This window comes from Euprymna scolopes, chromosome 18 (genome assembly GCF_053919585.1).
Source record: "Euprymna scolopes isolate OS-2025 chromosome 18, ASM5391958v1, whole genome shotgun sequence".
NCBI classification, from domain to species: domain Eukaryota; kingdom Metazoa; phylum Mollusca; class Cephalopoda; order Sepiida; family Sepiolidae; genus Euprymna; species Euprymna scolopes.
Genome location: NC_136499.1, coordinates 77943242 through 77965007, shown reverse-complemented (window position 1 = coordinate 77965007; position 21766 = coordinate 77943242).

The window sequence follows — 21766 nt, the reverse complement described above, 5'->3', positions numbered from 1 at the left end:
ATTTTCTCCATGTTTAGGTAAAAACAAATCCAGCGTATAATAGTGCTCAACAGTAATGGAGCGACGATACTCGGGTTTTTTTTATATTCAAAAGTAATGGACTAATGAATTCAACGAGGTTGTTAGATAGTGCTCAGTAAAAAGAGCTGATAATACTTGTTTATTGTTATATAAACATGCTCACATCCCGCTGCTACAAACAGCCACTTGTTTCAATCAAACAACAGATATCATCAGGCAGCGACTTGACTATTCAAAAGTTCAATGAATAATGGATTTTTATTTTAGGTAGGAACTCTTTAGAAGTTGGAGTTAAAAAACTTAAAACACAGGACTTTAATTAAATAAAAAAGTAAAAAGGGAGAGGCAATTTAAATAAAGTTAAAAGATTACAATGGGGAGAGAGTGATTGAGAAGAAAAAAGGAATAGAGACAGAAATAGAGAAAGAAAATATAGAGAAAACAAAATAGAGAGAAAAAGAAGAGAGAAAAAATATATATATATATATATATATACACATACACACACATATACACACATATACATATATATATACATATATATATATATATATATATATATATACATACACACATATATACATACTTTACTTCTATATAAATATATATACATACATATATATATACATACTTCATTTCTCCTTTCCCCCCCCTCTCTTTGATTTTACTCGTGGACGTATGTAAGAGGATAAATATGCTAGCAGAATACATTCACTGCCTTTTTTGACACGTTCATTTCTGACGCTTGGATTGTATCTTCTGTTTGTATTTGTAATAATATGCTTCATTACTGAATTGTATAATTGTTCATAAATTGGTTGACACGCAGATTTTTTCTTTTTCTTTTTCTTTTTCTATATACTGTCAAATTCTTACTTTCTCTCTTTCTCTATTTAACTAGATCTCATTATTCTTTCCTTTTCCTTCTAGTTCTTATTCTCTTTATTATAACCCTTTGTTTCTTTTTTCTTTTCTTTTCCATATCATATATATATATATATATATATATATATATGATATGGAGAGGGGGGGAAAGGAGAAATGAAGTATGTATATATATATGTATGTATATATATATATATAGAAGTAAAGTATGTATATATGTGTGTATGTATATATATATATATATATATATATATATATATATGTATATATATATGTATATGTGTGTATATGTGTGTGTATGTGTATATATATATATATATATATATATTTTCTCTCTTCTTTTTCTCTCTATTTTGTTTTCTCTATATTTTCTTTCTCTATTTCTGTCTCTATTCCTTTTTTCTTCTCAATCACTCTCTCCCCATTGTAATCTTTTAACTTTATTTAAATTGCCTCTCCCTTTTTACTTTTTTATTTAATTAAAGTCCTGTGTTTTAAGTTTTTTAACTCCAACTTCTAAAGAGTTCCTACCTAAAATAAAAATCCATTATTCATTGAACTTTTGAATAGTCAAGTCGCTGCCTGATGATATCTGTTGTTTGATTGAAACAAGTGGCTGTTTGTAGCAGCGGGATGTGAGCATGTTTATATAACAATAAACAAGTATTATCAGCTCTTTTTATTGAGCACTATCTAACAACCTCGTTGAATTCATTAGTCCATTACTTTTGAATATAAAAAAACCCCGAGTATATATATATATATATATCTTTTCGCCAAAATCAAGACAACAAAATATAAAATGAGAACATCATATCGTGTATTTTCATATGCGTTACAATTGTTCCATAACTGTTTGGACAATTTTAAATATTATATCATTAAAAAATATTTCAGAACAGCTCCTCTTCAGACGGCAAAATACACTATTTATACATACATGAATATATTCATAATCTCTATTTTAAGAGAATAAACAGTTTAACATAACTCCACCCGACTCTTACATTTTCTTTCTTTTTTTCCAATAGCTTTGGAATTTAATAATCGCCATATGTTCGTAGTTCTACTTTTTAAAGGATATTTCAACCAATTACCTATTTTATTATCTGTATATTTTTATTTTAATAATTATTTTTCTTCCCCAAATTATACATTTAATTGATTTATTTTCTAAATACTAAACTACACCTTCAAATTCTAGTTTCTACATAGATGTGCCAACTATATCCTTCTCAGTCTACGATAGTTTCGCACAACTCTGTTTACATTTTACGATTTTATAATTAATTTTGCAGAACATTTTATTTTTATAGAAGGAACTGTAAGGAAAAGATTAATTTAAATAGTATTAATCAAAATTTATCTTTATCCTATATTTGCTATGTCAATAATTGGAATTTTAATTTAATTTTTTAGTTCTTATCATTACCTAAGTGTTTATTTAAAAAACATTTTATCTTCCTCTTCATTTTCATTCGTAAAATCTTTATCTCATGGGAGAGATAACTCTGTTTATTAAATTTGGATCAATTTACCAAATTCTAATGAACAAGAAGATAAAATAATTAAAATAAAATACTTAGATAATTAAAGAATTAAAAAGTTAAATTTAAATTTAAATTGTTGATATTAGTCTATATAATTATAAAAATCAAATGACCTTGTAACCGGTGTTGTAGCCCAACATCTGGTTTACGACTTCCGGATGCGTATATAAACATAAACCCATAATGTAATACAGAAATGAACAATGTAAAAAAAAGCAGAAAGTATTAACAATTATTTGGATAATTTAAATGAAAAAATAATTTGGGACGCTGAAAACGTACACAGTAAAACAATAGTTTTATTGTCGCGTTTATTATTTATTTGTAATGCAAATAAAAAAACGTATTTACAAATAAATAATCAACGGGACAATAAAACGTATTGTTTTACTGTGTACGTCTCAATTATTATTTTTTTTTGTGTGTGTTTAAATTATCCAAATAAACAATTATTAATACTTTCGGCATTTTTTTACATCGTTCATTTCCGCACTACGTTTAAGTTATTTCAATGCTATTTTCTTACAAATAAATCTACTTTAACCGTTGACACTCCATTTTTTAATATACCTTTCTTAAAAACATTTATACATTTTCTTCTACACTACCCACATAAATAAATAATCCCGAAAATGTTTTTTATTTGCGTTACAAATAATTAACGCGACAATAAAACGTATTGTTTTACTGTGTACGTTTTCAGCATCCTAATTGTTTTTTTTTTCGCGTTTAAATTAAAAGATATATTAAAATTTGAATTTAACTTTAAGTATTATGGTATCTGTTCAGTGCACATAATCATTCAAAGTAAAAATAAAAACATTTGAAATTTATTTTGCTTGCATTTAATCTTAAAAATATTTAATTATGTAACTAGAAAATGTTGCAAGAGATTTCATTAACCTTTCTCTGAAATAAATGTAATACGATATCAAGTACAAATTATTATAAAACGCATAATTTTAGAAAGAGAAGTTAAAAAATAAAAGAATCAAAAAGAAAAATGCAATTTATAATATCCATCTTGCCATCGAGTTTTTAGTGTATTCTTATATTTGTGGATAACATTAATATTCAAGACAACGGACATACTTGGCTAATATCGCGCTATACTGATATCTAAAAAAATTAGAAGTGACAACAGCACAGAATATATGTTTGTAAATTTAACTCAATTCTTGTTCATAGCTAAATTAAGCATGAAAAGTCTATCATTTTCCAATGAAATATCTCACCAGCAAACAGAACAAAATGTCATATTGGCCTTTGTAAATAAGCGCATTGTCTGGACTAATAAAACTTAAGCAATCTTGTTCTTGAGTAATAAAAGTCACTTTAATGGCTGGCTCTTATGTCATACAGTGTAGAAGTGTGATACACTTCTTGTTAGATGTGTGAACAAATCAGTTAAATGTTGAGATGCTAGTACATATTGGCGTGAAACATGTCCTCTGGTGTTCATAGAGTTACAAAGTAAAGTGCGAGATAATGTCCTTTGTCAGCCTATAAAAACGCTAAAGCATTCGTCAAAAATGAAACAATTGAAAAGCATAGTGTCCAAACTTGAAAATCTTTGGAATATAATCTGCAATCATATTTACAGGAAACCAACAGCAGTAAGTGATTTGTGTCAGACACTTCAGGATAGAATTAGATGAAATCACACCGTCAGAACGTGACTAATTGGATAACTCATATAGCCATAAATGCACAGAACTAATTAAAACTCATCCACTGTACTTTTATTACTAATATTCCATTTTAATACTAATAACAAATTGGAAAAATAAGGCTCATTGTACAAATGTATTTGTTTCGAAAATGTTATTAATTTAATATACATGATTATTTATAATTTCTTTATTAAATTTTAAATGATATGTATTTTATATTTCTGAATTTTTTTAATGAGGATTGATTATTTCGATTCTTCGGATTACTGTCCTCATCTTGAGTGTCATTTTCACAACGTTTCAATCAATGTAATCTCTAACCTTCTTCAGGTGTATCTTGTCGAACTTGTAGACCCCAATCATAGGTCCAATCCATCGTACGTCAAGAATACAGCTTACTTTATGGGTATAATAAACAATTCATTCCAACCAGATGGTTTGACAAGATATAATGAGTCTGTTTACGAAAATACACACTGATGATGCTCTGACAGTGGTGTGGGATAAACTGACTACAGATTGCATTCCAATTGACAACGTAATGAAGATAATGATCTTCTGTGTAGGAATTACATATTTCGTGATGGTATCTGATATATATCGCCAGAAAAAAGGTCTGGTCATGGGATCACTATTGTCCCCAGTACTGGCCAATGTACATATGTAATACTTGGAGGAAATAGTGTTAGGATCAACACAACTAAAGCCAACAATATGGTTGCAATATGTAAGTTTAAACATTACTAAAACATGTGAACCTTATCCATCTATCTGTACAGTTCACGATGTAAAAAGAAAATAATTATCATTCCTAGATGTGATGATAACCACCACTGGTCAGGAGTTTATATCATCTTTATACCAAAAGCCAACTTTCACCGAAGAATACCTAAACTTTAACTCTTACCATCCATATAATGTAAAAAAAAAAAGAATCGCACAACACCAAGCAAAAGCAATATGTAGTAACAGCAATACATATCAAAGGTTATGGACAGTTTCAGACAAACCAAAAGAACTATCCACAGACCATGACATCAGCTCCAAAAAATCAGGACCAAAGGACACCACCTGAAAACTCACCACAGTTTGTATACTATATATGAAGGGCTTATTGGGAAACTTAAAAGAATATGTACTCCATATGACATCAGGATAATATTTAGGAATGATTCAACTTTCCAGAAACAGCCTATGCGAGTAAAGCCCCTACAGAAAAAAATTATGACTAAGAACTCCCAAAGTGAGACCTGTCGTCCCATAAAAGTAAGTTAGAAGACATCGGAAAGTCATGTGAATTGATTAGAAAATCGGTTATGGCTGACCATATTTGGAGGAAAAGGGAAATCATCTACTCTAATAGAATGTCTGAGTATACTTATTTAAATATTTCTATGTATCCACAAAGTGTACACGTACCGCATAGATATTACTTATTTGAATATAAAAATAAACCAATAACATAGTTAATCATTTATGAAGATGGCATTAACATTCACAAAATCATTAACAACTCGGACATCATTCATAACAGCTTTACACCAAACAAAAATTGTGTAAATTCACCCTCATAACAATGAATAAAAATGCTAATGAAATGAATATATTTTACTTATAATCACAAACGATGATTCATGGAATTATTAATTCTATGTTATTATGAAATTTTCCTTTTTCACATTCAGCAACAATACTTTCTAGTATTAATAAGTAATTCTACTTTTCTTTTTAAAACCGTTTTTGTACATATATGTTCAAAATAAAGTATACGATTTGAGCAAAACATTAAACAAGAAAATATTCAAATTTGCTAAGTACACATTAACTTATTATTGATAAGAATTACAAAAGGAATATCTCTTTTTGCTATTACCATTATTTAGTGTTAGCTGAACACTTTGAAAAGGGAAACTGAATTCTTAATAGTTTGTACATTACACATAATAAACACATCCCATTAAGACAAGCCGAGATAATGGCTAGGAGTTTCATTAGACTGAAATGCTACCAGGCTTTGAATTATTACCTCCCCCATGGAAAAATGGTCCAAATTCTAGTTATAAAAATTAATACTTTCAATATTTACTTGTATCCCCACGAGGACAAAGTTAAACACAACATCTATTTAATGTGATGATAAAATTTAACCCTAAAATCTAGGGACTATCTTGGTTTAATAGAACTAAAATTATATATTGCTTCAGTTTAGAAGAACTTTTACGCTAATGGATGGAAAAATCCATTGTTGACATGTTCTTCTCACATCTAAATAAAAGCAAAGTTAGACACAATATTAGTTTTCACTATATCCGACCTTCTCTCATAGAAAAACAGAGCATTTGGGAAGAAAAAATAATTTTATAATTATTTATTCTATAACAAATTTTAAAACTTTATAAATTTCATATATCCATTTCAGTATATTAAACGTAGAAAACAGTTTATAATGGAAACAATATTGAGCACTAAAAAAAGTGGGAATAAAAAATAATCATTTACTTCGTTTGATATTTTAAATATCTTACAAGAAAACTAAAATAAAAGCAAGGAAGAAAAGTTAGATGAACAAGACAAAAAACTAAATGTTAAAACGTAGAAATGAGATTAAGTTAACCATTTTTCTTTTATATGAAAGCAAACTTGACTTTTCATAATTTACGATAAAGTCTTCCCTAATAAAGGAGATAATACCCGTTATGATAGCTTGCTCAGATTGAACAGTTATTATCCTTTGATTCTATCTCGAAGGCTGCCGAAAAAGAAAAAATACACTTTCCAAAGTCCCCATTTACTTCCTTTTCACATAGAGGTAAAGTAAGACACAAGGTCAGTTTTTAACATGTGAGAAACGTTGAATCTCCTCAGACAAGGACTCTTCTAATTTATTGAGACTAAAAATCTGTTGCTTCCATATCAGCAGTAAAGTTACAAGGTATGTTAATAGTGAGAATAGACTTCTATCCCGCCTCCCCCAAATAGCACTGTATTTGGAACAAATCAGACTTGATTCACAGACGGACTTTGATCTTAGTATCTTTATTCAAGAATTATATTTCTAAAGTAGAGGTGTCTGCCCGGCATTGCAAAGGAAACTATTAAAAAAGATCTCTTCTTTCTTATGCGTTAATTGTGAGCAGGAGGTGGGGCGCAATATTATTAAATAAAAACTTTTAACAAAAAAGTGTAAACATTTTCTTTATAAACTGGCTTCACATACCCTGGATTCATTTTACTTTCATTGAACAAAAGAACGAAAAAAATATAAAAGTAAAAATACTGCAAAGTCGGATGGAAACAGCTAGTTATCAATCTATTAATGTTAGGCACGCCAAGATTATTACATACGTAACTAGCTTGGATTATCAATTAAAACTCATTACTATTTTAGGAATAATATTTTGATATGGATGACTGTAATAATTTCCCATAATACCAAAATGATATGTAAGATAAATATGATCATTTGTTTCTATGTAGGTAAAAACTGAAACCTTTTGCATTCTAAATGTCACTGTATGATACAACGAGATACATTTTCAGCTGTCGGTGTTAACGGCAGATGAAGCTTTCCTTTTGATTTCAGATCGTGATTCTCTCCCTCTTCTGCTTTTGTGTCTCTTCAAACAAATTGATACTTTTCTCCCCTACAAAATATTGATCCATTATGACCGAGAGACCCCGACTCATCTCAACTGGCAGGAAATCCTTTTCATTTGTAAATGTGTTCAGTGAAATGTTTTCACTTTTAAATGTGTTCAGTGAAATATTTTCATTTGTAAATGTGTTCAGTAAAATGTTTTCACTTGTAAATGTGTTCAGTGAAATGTTTTCATTTGTAAATATGTTCAGTGAAATGTTTTCATTTGTAAATATGTTCAGTGAAATGTTTTCACTTGTAAATGTGTTCAGTGAAATGTTTTCATTTGTAAATGTGTTCAGTGAAATGTTTTCATTTGTAAATGTGTTCAGTGAAATGTTTTCACTTGTAAATGTGTTCAGTGAAATGTTTTCACTTGTAAATGTGTTCAGTGAAATGTTTTCACTTGTAAATATGTTCAGTAAAATGTTTTCATTTGTAAATATGTTCAGTGAAATGTTTTCACTTGTAAATGTGTTCAGTGAAATGTTTTCATTTGTAAATGTGTTCAGTGAAATGTTTTCATTTGTAAATGTGTTCAGTGAAATGTTTTCACTTGTAAATGTGTTCAGTGAAATGTTTTCACTTGTAAATGTGTTCAGTGAAATGTTTTCATTTGTAAATGTGTTCAGTGAAATGTTTTCACTTGTAAATGTGTTCAGTGAAATGTTTTCACTTGTAAATGTGTTCAGTGAAATGTTTTCATTTGTAAATGTGTTCAGTGAAATGTTTTCATTTGTAAATGTGTTCAGTGAAATGTTTTCATTTGTAAATATGTTCAGTGAAATGTTTTCACTTGTAAATGTGTTCAGTGAAATGTTTTCACTTGTAAATGTGTTCAGTGAAATGTTTTCACTTGTAAATGTGTTCAGTGAAATGTTTTCACTTGTAAATGTGTTCAGTGAAATGTTTTCACTTGTAAATGTGTTCAGTGAAATGTTTTCACTTGTAAATGTGTTCAGTAAAATGTTTTCATTTGTAAATATGTTCAGTGAAATGTTTTCACTTGTAAATGTGTTCAGTGAAATGTTTTCACTTGTAAATGTGTTCAGTGAAATGTTTTCACTTGTAAATATGTTCAGTGAAATGTTTTCACTTGTAAATGTGTTCAGTAAAATGTTTTCACTTGTAAATATGTTCAGTGAAATGTTTTCACTTGTAAATGTGTTCAGTGAAATGTTTTCACTTGTAAATGTGTTCAGTGAAATGTTTTCACTTGTAAATGTGTTCAGTGAAATGTTTTCACTTGTAAATGTGTTCGGTGAAATGTTTTCATTTGTAAATGTGTTCGGTGAAATGTTTTCATTTGTAAATGTGTTCGGTGAAATGTTTTCATTTGTAAATGTGTTCGGTGAAATGTTTTCATTTGTAAATGTGTTCGGTGAAATGTTTTCATTTGTAAATGTGTTCAGTGAAATGTTTTCGGGGAAACTACTTAATTGGCAGGTAATCTCTATCACTTTAGATCATTTGGGCATTCAGGATGGTGAAATATTGCTCGAAGAGGAGACATTTAAACATGTCATACATGCCAGGTAAAAAAGGAAGATATTTGATGAATAGCACTGTTGCAACTCTTTTAAGAAATAATAACTTGCTATTTCTTAGGCTTCAACCTAATCAACGACTAGTTTTTATAAACACACATTTCAATCTTTTTATCCATCTAATCTTTGAAAAAATATCTAATTTTAATGAGCTTTAAAGTATTTTTTCAGTATTAAGAAAAATATAACTTTTCAAATTTAACATAATAGCGATTTTAATAAAAATTTTACTTAACTTAAGTTTGAGCCAGAATAACACACATACAAATGGTATGCGCATACCATTTGTAAAAAAAACGTTGTTTAAAATGTTGTTAAAAGCAATTCTCTTTATATATTTCCATTAATTATTATTAATAAATCAGTAAGAATGTCTCCAAAATACTGTGGAACTATTATGTATTTCTTCAAGAAGTCTTGTTCTGTTCCCACCCCAGTTAGAGTTAGGATTTAAACATTTTTTTTATATTTTGTGGTCTATAAAGGAATCTAAACGAGACTGGCTCTTTAGTTTTATTTACGAAAATAATTGGATGATTGTAAAATTCTTTTGTTTATTTTTATTTCAGCTGAGCAAATGTAGCAACTTATGAAAGAACATTATTTAAAAAAAAAATTATTTTCATCTGAAAACCTCTTTAAAATGTTATTTGAAATGGTCGCAAAGTATGAGCATATTGCAAATTCTATTCTCTAAACTGTCTATTTCAATAAGCACATTTCTAAATCATAAAACTAAAGTACAATAATCATATTTTTATTATATTGTTTTTATAAAATTACTTATAAGTTAATTATTTTTAAACATTTGTAATTGATTGGCGTAAACCTGTAATTAAGAGATTTAGTTCCTATTTCTACAAAATAAAAATTTTCAATGTTTTTTCAATAAACTAATATTATTTACTTAAAAAATTAAATATAAACTATTTTTCTCACGCTTAAAAATATTTATTGAATGATATTATATTTCCACAGAAAATATTACAATATAATTCACTAAAATATGTTTATTTGAATAAACAATCTTACATGATTTCCACTTTAATTCCAGTGAGTAAAGAAAGTAAAAGAGAATGCAACAAATGATTGACTCATATAAAGATAACAATAATCATGATAAGACGTTATTGTAAAAGTTTTTCTGAGAAAAAAACAAGTAAAATGTATTTATTTTTAAATAGCTGATAAAAATGACTAAATACAATAAATATTTTGCTGAAAAACGTTTGTTTAAAAGCACTAAAATAAGGAAGAAATGATTCTGAATCAGTTTAGCACTTGTTCTTAATGTTTCAAATCTGTAATTAAATATCACCCCTTGATCCGGTCGATTCTCTACAAATGGCCTCTACTTAGCACATATCCTTTCCATTGATAGCAAGTAATTATTTTCTCATCATTGAAATTTCATGCAAATTACTTGGTAGTGCCACCTGTCCTTCGTGCTTTTAAACAACCAAACTAACAAAACCATTGCACTAAGAATACCATCCACTGCTCATCTGGCCTAATCTGTCAATTTAACAAAGTGTCAAAGTGTCAGTAGTCAAAATCTGTCTCTATATGAGAATATAATTTCAAATTCAAAGCATTTTTTTCAAATAAAATATTGCATTTAAATTAACGCATTCAGTTATTCATATTTATAGATTTAATAGTTTAAAAAAAACCTAAGATAATGCAAACTAATTATCATTGCATAAATTATTTCCATTAATGTTTCAAATGCAATTATTTCCCCATCTTTTAAATTTCATAGTTTGATGATTTATCAGCTTTCATAGATGTATTGTTAGCTTACCGTTTTAAAATATCAGATTTGACTTGAATAGAAACTTATTAATGGAACCAACTATAACGACTAAATGCTAGAAACATGAACATTATCACCACTCAAAAATAAACGTTTATTCTTAAGCATTATCCGATGATTCATGAAGATTCATACACTCTCACTGTCCAAAAGATATATATATATATATATCTATATATATATATATATATATATATATATATATATATATTATAACATAAAGCTGAATGTGTATGTGTGGGGGGGGGGTCACGAATAGGCTCCTATATGGTTGACTATTTTAAAAAACTGATTACATATAATGATAGAAGATTATCGAGACACAGGAATGGGTATGTTTGATCTGGCAGAACGGTGGGTCATTAAAATTGTAGGGTCTGCGTTCGCGCCTGCTTTACAAAGTATGGAAATAAACAATTTAAAAATTTAAAAAAACGTTTACAAGTATTTTGATATAGATGTACATAAGGATACTTTGATAAATATGTTTTAACTTAAATAGAGATAGTATAATAAAATTGTGGGGTCTGCGTTCGCACTTGGCCTCCATAGAATGGAAATAGGCACAAACTTTAATAAAGACTTTTTATATCTATCTGCGTAAGTATACTTTGATAATTATGTTTCAGTTTGAAAAAATATGGTATCATAAAATTATGGGGTGTTCGTTCACACTTGATCTCCATAGAATGGAAATATGTCAGAAAGTTTAACAAGGTTTTTTTAATATAAATGCACAGAATATTGTGATAAGTTTCAATGTGAACAGGTATGGTATAATAAATTATGGGGTTTATCTATTTAATTTTGACTTTCATCATATTTTGCTTTGGTTTTGATACCCCCATATTCAACTCAAATTTACAACCCTTCCTACTTTCATAAATCAGAGTCCATTTTCTGTAGGCTGTTTTTGAACCCAGTCAACGACGGGTACTTTTGCTAGTATATATATATACAGTTGTGCCCGATATTATTCATACCCCCCCTTGAAAATTGAGTTTATTAGGTGTAACTTTGTTAGAATTTATTGTTTACGTCCATATTGATACATATTCTTAATAAACCTCTTCTGATCATTTTCGTCATCTTAAAATCTCGGGATACTTGTAATAAAAGAAATATACAGCTATTTATAAAATCTGCAATGTTCAAAATTAATCATACCCCCTTATTTTTTCAGTATTAATCGAGTTTCTGACTGTTTGTTTCCTGTTTGATTCTTATTTTGAATGCTTTTATACAACCTTTGATTAATTTCATTTCGTTTTTTTGCATTTTATCAGAAATTAAAATGATATCAACTGAAAACCAATAAAAGAATAAAAATTATTAGAATGGGGAAGAAAAAAGAGCTTAGTAATGATCTTAGGACTAAAATTGCGAATTCACATAAGGATGGTTTAGGTTAAAAGTCAATTTCCAAGAAATTTGAGGTCCCTACAGCAACAGTACAGAGCATCATCAAAAAATTCCAGAGCCACCACACAACAAACAACTTGATTGGTAGAGGAAGGAAAAGGAAACTGTCTGCTAGAGCCACCAGGAATATTGTAAGAAGTGTTAATGCAAATCCAACCACCACTACTAAGGACATTTTAGAAAATCTGGAGTCTTCTGGCATAAAAATATCAAGGCAAACATTGCAAAGGACTCTGCATGAAAATGGTCTGAAAGGAAGAAGACCAAGAAGGACTCCATTGCACACCGGAAAACACCTTGCAGCACGTCTAAAGTTTACTAGGAACCATGTGAATTCTCCAGAGTCCGTTTTCTCAAGTATTTTGTAGACTCACGAAACAAAAATTGAATTGTTTGGCCATATGGATGCTTCTTACGTTTGGAGGAAGAAAGGAGAAGCTTACAACCCAAAGAACACCATACCCACGGTGAAACATGGTGGTGGTAGCCTAATGTTTTGGGGCTCCTTTTCGGCTAGTGGTCCAGGTAGTTTGGTCAAGATAGATGGAACCATGAAGAAGGAGCAATATTTGGAGATACTCCAGAAAAAACATTAGACAGGATGCGGAGAAGCTCCATTTAGGACCAAACTGGGTCCTTCAACAGGATAATGATCCAAAACATACTGCCAAAATAGTCAAGAAATGGTTTGAGGATAATCAAATTAATGTTTTGGAATGGCCTAGCCAGAGTCCCGACCTGAACCCTATCGAAAACCTCTGGCACATATTGAAAACTGAGGTTAAAAAGCGGAAACCTAGAAATTTGAGGGATTTGGAGAACTACTGCATTGAAGAATGGTCAAAAATCAGTGTTGATGCTTGTAAAAACCTTGTTGATAAATATCCAAAACGGTTACAGGCAGTTATTAAGAATAAAGGGCATGCTATTGACTATTAGTAAGAGAGGTATGAATAATTTTGAACTAGTGCCATTATTGTTTTTCTTTGTATAATGTTTCAAACTTGCATAATTTATTTATTTGTTGAGTTTAAATTAAATGCTTATGCTTGATTTATTGTTTGAAATCCCTTTAATATTGTCTACCTTCTGGTTTGAGCAATAATCTTATAGAAATCTCAAAGATCCGAGGGGTATGAATAATATCGGGCACAAGTGTATATATATATATATATATATATATATATATATATACATTGAAATAATAGAACGAAAGTAAAGTCACACGCTTTAGAAGTTTATCATAATCATCAACTTGCTATTTTCTGCTGAAAGAAAAATCAATAAGTATTGGTAAGTAATAACTTGAAGAAAATTCAATAAAATTTTAAGTTATGCAAAAATAGTCATGAAAATGTTTCGATAGTAAGTAGAAAGTCATTAGTAGTAGTGAATGTATCAGTGCAGTTGTTGAAAGAATCCGATTTGAACAATGTGTAAAGAACATATTGTATGATAGAGAATATATAACAGATATAGATATACAGGTATAGAGTTATACTGTATTAGATAGAGAAAGGTAATAAGATCTAATAAAATTCAGGAAAGATTCCGAAGTCAAAAGTTTACGAAAAATGAGTAGAAATGTAGAATTTTCAAATTAGTATAGATTTAGAATCAACAAGCCACAATTTAAACTTCCTTGTGATGCAAACACGGTGTGGTTTGTTGAGTATATATTTACTTATTTATTTATATTTGATTAAAAAAAATTTGTGATTAGTTCAACAGTTGAGTTGAATTGAATATTTATTTATTTATATTTGATTAAAAATTTTTTGGAAAGTTCCTCTTAAGAACACCATTGATACGGTAATATTCTATTTGCGAAAATTGATTAAAATATATTTGTTTGCTTTGAATCCAGTATGAAACTCTTGATATAGAATCACTGATAACTGTTCTTTTATTGCACATTTTTTTATTTTTACAGTTTTAAAATTACAGCAGTTATAATAGTTTATACAATTTCTCGTCTAATTTTAAATTTATTTTTCATAAGATGTTTTTCAAATAAAATATTTTCATCAAATTATTTCTATTTGTTTGTAATTTGTAAATATTCTCAGTGTAAATTTAGTTGCGAAATAATCATCTATTTTTGCTGAAGACTTCATCTATTTGCTAATTTAATATTGAGTCGATTTGTGTTACTTTGTACAACGTGTGCATACTAAATTATTTGAAAGATAATTGTCTGAGAAACAACATTTATGTACTGTATATGTTTCTCATGACATACTCATCAGAGCTAATTAAATAATAGTAAATAAATTACCTAGAAATTCGTAAATTGATAAATCTATTGCAAGTTAATTCCATTGAAGATTATTAGTGAATTTTATATTTCCGCAGAATAAGTATGCTGCTAAATAGTTCATAGAGCACAATTGATTTTCCTAATTGCATTTTAATCTATTAAGAGCATTTGGGTCAGTTACACCATTTGTCATTTTCTGACATTGCGATGAAAATTATGTGAAAAAGCTGCGGTAGCCACATTATAAGTAGACTTTAGATATGTGTCCCATTTTAAGGACACGAGCCCTTTGTGAACAGTGAGCAATGTTTCATTCTCATGTCGCAGGGATACGGATAACTATACTTATTCTGAAGGAATGTCTGCTAAATTTTTCATTTCGTTTGACTGTAAAAGGAATTAATAATATTTCTATAAGAACGTAATCTCTCAAATATATATTGTTTATATAGTGGCCTTTTGACTTGGAGTGTAGTATCTGTTGTTATACTACACTTTTCAGTCGTCAGTAAAGGAGGAATCCTTCTAGACTAAGAAAATTTATATTGTTGTCCTAAACCAGAGTGTCTGTTTTTGAGCAGTTGAATTTTCTTCACATAAAAGAACAAAATGTTTATGAAATATGCTTTATATATATTATAAATCATATTATTAAATAATTACTTTTCAATTATAGGTAATTATTACTGGACATGAGTGGCTTTCTTTTGTGGGTAGGTAGATGATAACTACTTTTAAGATTAACTTTCACTTTTTATTTATTGATTTTTTTTCGTATTTCAAGTTAAATATACCCCAGAAATTATTAAAAATAATATACATATAACACTTATTTGATTAATATTTTTTATTTTTCATTTTATAATCTGAGTAAATTAATTTAATAAATATTTTAGAGCAGTGTTGATTTTGTTTAAGTCCTAATTACACTTAAATGAATTATAAAAAAAACAATTGATCAGAAAATTCCTCTGAAATTTCTTATACAATTTAAGTTACTCTGATTTTAATTCTCAGTGCAAAATTATCCTTTCTTTTACAAAAACTTTATCAACATAATGTGTGCCATAAATTATTTTCTTGTTAAATGAGCCATGGAATTTCTAATTATTGAAAAACTCTTTTCTATATAAATAAAACATGCATGTGTGTGTAAATATTTAACATGTAATCTCTTAAACTACTGGTTACATAACACTGAAATTAACAGGAAATAGTAATCATACACTAAGGATGGATGTTTGTATGGATGAATAACGCGTACAGACATATATCGACAAGTTGAAATGCAACCGGCCGAAATGTTTTTATTTCTTTTTGCGCATGCTCCAATTCAATTCATTTCTTCAAGTCGTTTGATATTAAGATTATTATGTTTCTCTCGGAAGCAATATTTGTAGGCTGGAACGTTAAATGTTTTGGTTTCGCTTTTAGCTGATGGCACCGATGGGATCAAATTCTAAAGTACAGGTTTTGATAGAAAAGCTTTACTTGAGCTAATGTTAGGTTCCTCCGGGTTTTCTTTTCTTCTTTTTCTTGAGTAATACGTAAATATTACTAAGGATTCTGAAATTGAAAATATTTATTGTCTAGCCTAACTTTAATAATCTCTTATTTTTCTTTAGATTATCTCTCTTTTTCCCTTTTAGATAATCTTATTTTCTCTAAATAAATTTTCCATTACTTTAGATATATTTTTCTTTTTTCTTTAAAGACTTTCTCCTTTTTTTCCTTTGAATAATTTTTTCTGTAAAGAAATAAATATTGATGGGCTGCAGATGTTAAATTAAATATACAAAGATATACCAATCTTTTATTTGAATTCATTTATGGATTAGGTAAACAAATATTAATTTTAATGACATTAATGGTGTTTTAGTCAAACCAATTATTTAAAAAATTAAATAATTGGTTTGACTAAAATAATTTTTTTTCCGATAATTATCCGATATTTCAACTAATTTATGATACATTTGGTTTCCGTTTTTTCGAATATAAATTTAAAGTTAAAATTCCATGCCTAAACAAATCAGTTGCCTTGTGTACGTTATATTTTAAAGATATGAAAAAAATGCAGTCAGTTATCTTTAACATTTCATATCTAAATATCATGCAAGGAGAATATTTAAGTTCCGTGAATACATTTTTCATAATAATAACAACAAAAAAAAAAAAACAAGCAAAAAAAAAAAACGTAATCACCATTGAAACTGCATCTGACGAAAATGCGCCAAAATACTCAAATTGTCGTCCACCAATATTTACAATCCAAAAACCGCCACGAGACCAATGAAAGGTTGACACAAAAGCAATCATTAAAATATAAACAGAAGTTCTCTTGCCAATTATTTTTAACCGAAATTCAATCAAATTTGAATTTGTTCAAAAACAATAAATTTTATAAAATCATGGTCATTCACGCTAAGCAGCACTTGCCAAGTCATTACAATATTCTAAGTATAATTCTATTCTTTTTACATTGTATTCCGAAATCATCCTATACTAGAATTCACATTATTTGTATTTAATTATGATATTCCTATAAATTACACTTAAAATAGTAAAAAAGGGAGATAGGTCTAACAAAACCTTATAGTCTGCAATAAGTGGTTTATCTAGAAAACAAAATGCTGCTTGGGAACCGAATGTTTTATTCGGTCCTGAATTCTTGCTTTCGATTTAAAGTGTGATATGAAAATTTGGAACTTCTGCAATATTGCGTGGTAACGTTTTTGGTTTTCAGTTTAGAGAATATTATTATGAGGTCACATTTATTTGATGATCAGTCTGCAGTATTTTTCTCAAATCATCTCCTATCCATTGGCAATGATTCAATAACATTGAATAAAAATCTTCAATTGCACAAATTACCTTGTGGCTAGATGGTAAATTCAATTGATGACGTGATGACTAAAGTTTTCCCAGATATTGCTAAAAATTTTCTTATTGTTAAATGGCTTTGTGAAAGAGCAATCTTGGTCCCTAGAAATGGTGTTGATATGATTAATTATAAACTTTTGCAAAAAATATCAATCCATTGATGAAGATCAGGCAGCAGAATTTCCTATATAATTCATTACAACCGCCTGGAATGCCACACCATAACTTGAGAATGAATGAAGGTAGCTCCAGTTATATTCTTAAGAAATCCTAATCCACCTAAACTGTAATGGTTAGCAATAAAATCTTTGAAAACTAATGTTCTGGAAGCCATTATAATAACTGGAAATTTTCAGGTGAAATGGTGTTAATTCCTCGAATTCCCCTTATTACTTCTGACATGCCATTTCAGTTTACAATTTCAAATAAAAAATAGTTTTATGATGTTTATAAATAAATATCAAGGACAAAGCCTCAAAATTGTTGAACTTAATTTTCAGACACTTTGCTTTTCTCATGGCCAATTGTATGTTGGTTACTAACACATTGGAAGTCCTAAAAACTCTTCATTTACATTTGATCGAAACTAAATTTTTATTATAGGATTCAATGTCAAATTACTAAATTAGATTACTAATGTCATCTTTATATATATATATTGTACATTAAATAGTTAAAACAAAAGGAAATTTTACAGTTTTCAGATTCTAAGATATAAAATAATGATTACAATTCTTGCATCATATTTTGAAAGAAAATGAAAATAAAATATTAAACTAGAACAAAGAATTAGGGCTATTGGCGAGAGCTCTATAAAAGAAAAGCACCTACTGCTCCTACATCATTTAGGATGTGGAAAAAGAAGCCATTGTGAATTTATGCTTCGTTTCATCAATTTGATAATGCATGAAGACATCGAATGCAACCTAGCTACGTCGGATACTTCAGCTACTAAGATAAATTCGAAGTTTATACTCTATTCGATACGCTAAAAATCGAATCATAACACCTTTTACAGAGATTGATGAAGTTGTCGACTTTATTTAAACTCCTTAGAATTAAAGGAATCATTTGTATTAAACATTGCATTGTTTTAAGTATTTTACTTATTTAGTAGTTAAGAAAACATCATTGATGTATCTGCTGTTTGATGAACGAGATTTTCCTACTAAAATTTGTAATCAAGACGTTTTTCTCATAGTTCTTTCTTTTACTTTCGACCTAAATACCTTATGCAATTGTAAGTGTAATAGTTTAAATTATTTTTTTTTATGATTCATAAATTTCCCTAGAAGCAAAAGTGAGAAACCTAGGTGGAATAATGTTTATTGCAATTCTATTCGAAATTTGAATTGGGGGAAAAGCTTGGAAAAAAATGATATCATAATCTATTTATATATACACGTGTACAAAATGCCCATTCTGCATGTTTTTGCAGACTGTCTCTCTATCTATCTATATATATATGCTGGATGGCATCGTCCTTTCGAGTTAAAACTCCTACTTGTGAGACATCAGCTTCGGGTTATTAGCTGGTTGGATGACCACGTCCCTTGTTGAGACGAAGTAGGTTCATTTCACAATCGGATTTCGGCGCAGTTTGCTTGATCTATGTTGGTTAATAGAAATTCTTGTGTGCAGGGCGTTTGCTCAGTTGGTAGAGTGCTTGCCTTGCTTGCAAGAGGCTCGGGTTTCGAATCCTGAGTTCGGATGTGTCTAACTGATGAGCCCAAATGAGGGCGAAACTCGAGTCTTGAACTTCCAGTTCTTTGACTGTCATGGCTCTTGTGGGCTGCGACGTTGTTTGGTTGTGGAATTTATTATATATATATATATATATATATATATATATATATATATATATACAAGCAAAAGTACCCGTCGTTGACTGGGTTCAAAAACAGCCTACAGAAAATGGACTCTGATTTATGAAAGTATGATAGGTTAGGAAAAGGAAGGGTTGTAAATTTGGGTTGAATTTGGGGGTATCAAAACCAAAGCAAAATATGATGAAAGTAAAAATTAAATAGATAAACCCCATAATTTATTATCCCATACCTGTTAACACTGAAACACTTATCACAATATTCTGTGGATCTATATTAAAAAACCTTGTTAAACTTTGTGACATATTTCCATTCTATAGGGGTCAGGTGCGAACGAACGCCCCATAATTATATTATACCATATTTCTTCAAACTGAAACATAATTATCAAAGTATACTTCCGCGGATAGATATGAAAAGTCTATATTAAAGTGTGTGCCTATTTACATTCTATGGAGGCCAGGCGCAAACGCAGACCCCACAATTTTATTATACCATCCCCATTTAAGTTAAGGATACTTTGATAAGTATGTTTTATGTACATCTATATCAAAAACACTTGTAAACGTTTTTTTTTTTAATTTTTAAATTTTTTTATTTCCATACTTTGTGGAGCAAGCGCGAACGCAGACCCCACAATTTTAATGAACCACCGTTCTGCCAGATTTAATATACTCATTCCTGTGTCTGGATACATCTTCTATCATTATATGTAATCAGTTTTTTTTTTAAATAGTCAGCCGTATAGGAGCCAATTCGTGACCAGTCACACACACAGCTTTATATTATATATATGTGTATATATATATATATATATATATATATATATATATATATATATATATATATATATATATACTAGCTGGGGTACCCGGCTTTGCCCGGGTGTTTAGAGGTGTGTGTGCTCGGGCGTTGAGGGGGTAATTAAAACATAAGAATAAGCGAAGTAAATATTTCTAAATATTAAATAAAAATTAAATATTATATAAAAAAAGTAAAAACTTTAAAAAATCGAAAAAAAACACACAAAAACAACTAACGTAAGGCAAACGAACGATGTTAAATGTAAAAATCGGAAAAACAAAATCAAAAAAGAAAACAGAAAAACGAACGTTAAATCTTTAAAAAATCTGAAAAAAAACAAAAAAAAACAAAAAAAAGACGTGAAAAATGGCTTAATTAAGCCTGTTTCAATACTAAAATTTAAAGAATCGGTGAGTACCCGGCGTTGGCCGGATGTTTTTAGGTGTGTGTGTGTGGTCGGTCGCGGTGGGGGGTGTTAATGAAAACCTAAGAATAAGCGAAGTAAAAAAAACAGAAAAATGAACGTTACTTGAAAGATGGCTTAAAATTTAAAAAATCGAAAACAACAAAAAAAAAGACATCTCACACCACGATTCGAACCCAAAACCTTTAGATAATGACCCAAGGCTCTAACCAACTGACCTAAGACGACGTACACGAAATTAACTAATTTTTTTAAATTTTTACACTAAATCAGGTTACGACGTCATATGACGCATACGTAAAAGCGACATCGTCATGAGAGGACGGTTTTTGATGACCCCACCCCTGTAGAAAAGAAAACGTTTTTGGCCAATTTTTCGATATTTGTTGGGCGAAGGATGGGGGCTTTCATAAGAGACCAAATTTGTGAATTTTTGTTCTGTCTGTCGAAAGTTTTTAGCAGACATACAAACACACGTACATACATACAAACACACATGCATACATACACACATTTTCGCTTTTATATTTATAGAAGATAAATATATATCTATAATATAAAGCCGAATGTGTGTGTATGTGTGTATGTGTGTGTGGTCACGAATAGGCTCCTATATGGTTGACTATTTTAAAAAACTGATTACATATAATGATAGATGTATCGAGACACAGGAATGGGTATGTTTGATCTGGCAGATCGGTAGTTCATTAAAATTGTGGGGTCTGCGTTCGCGCCTGGTCTACAAAGTATGGAAATAAAAAATTTAAAGATTAAAAAAAACGTTTACAAGTGTTTTTGATATAGATGTACATAAGAATACTTTGATAAGTATTTTTTTAACTTAAATAAGGATAGTATAATAAAATTGTGGGGTCTGCGTTCGCCTGGCCTTCATAGAATGGAAATAGGCACAAACTTTAATAAAGACTTTTCATATCTATCTGCGTAAGTATACTTTGATAATTATGTTTTAGTTAGAAGAAATATTGTATAATAAAATTATGGGGTGTTCGTTTGCACC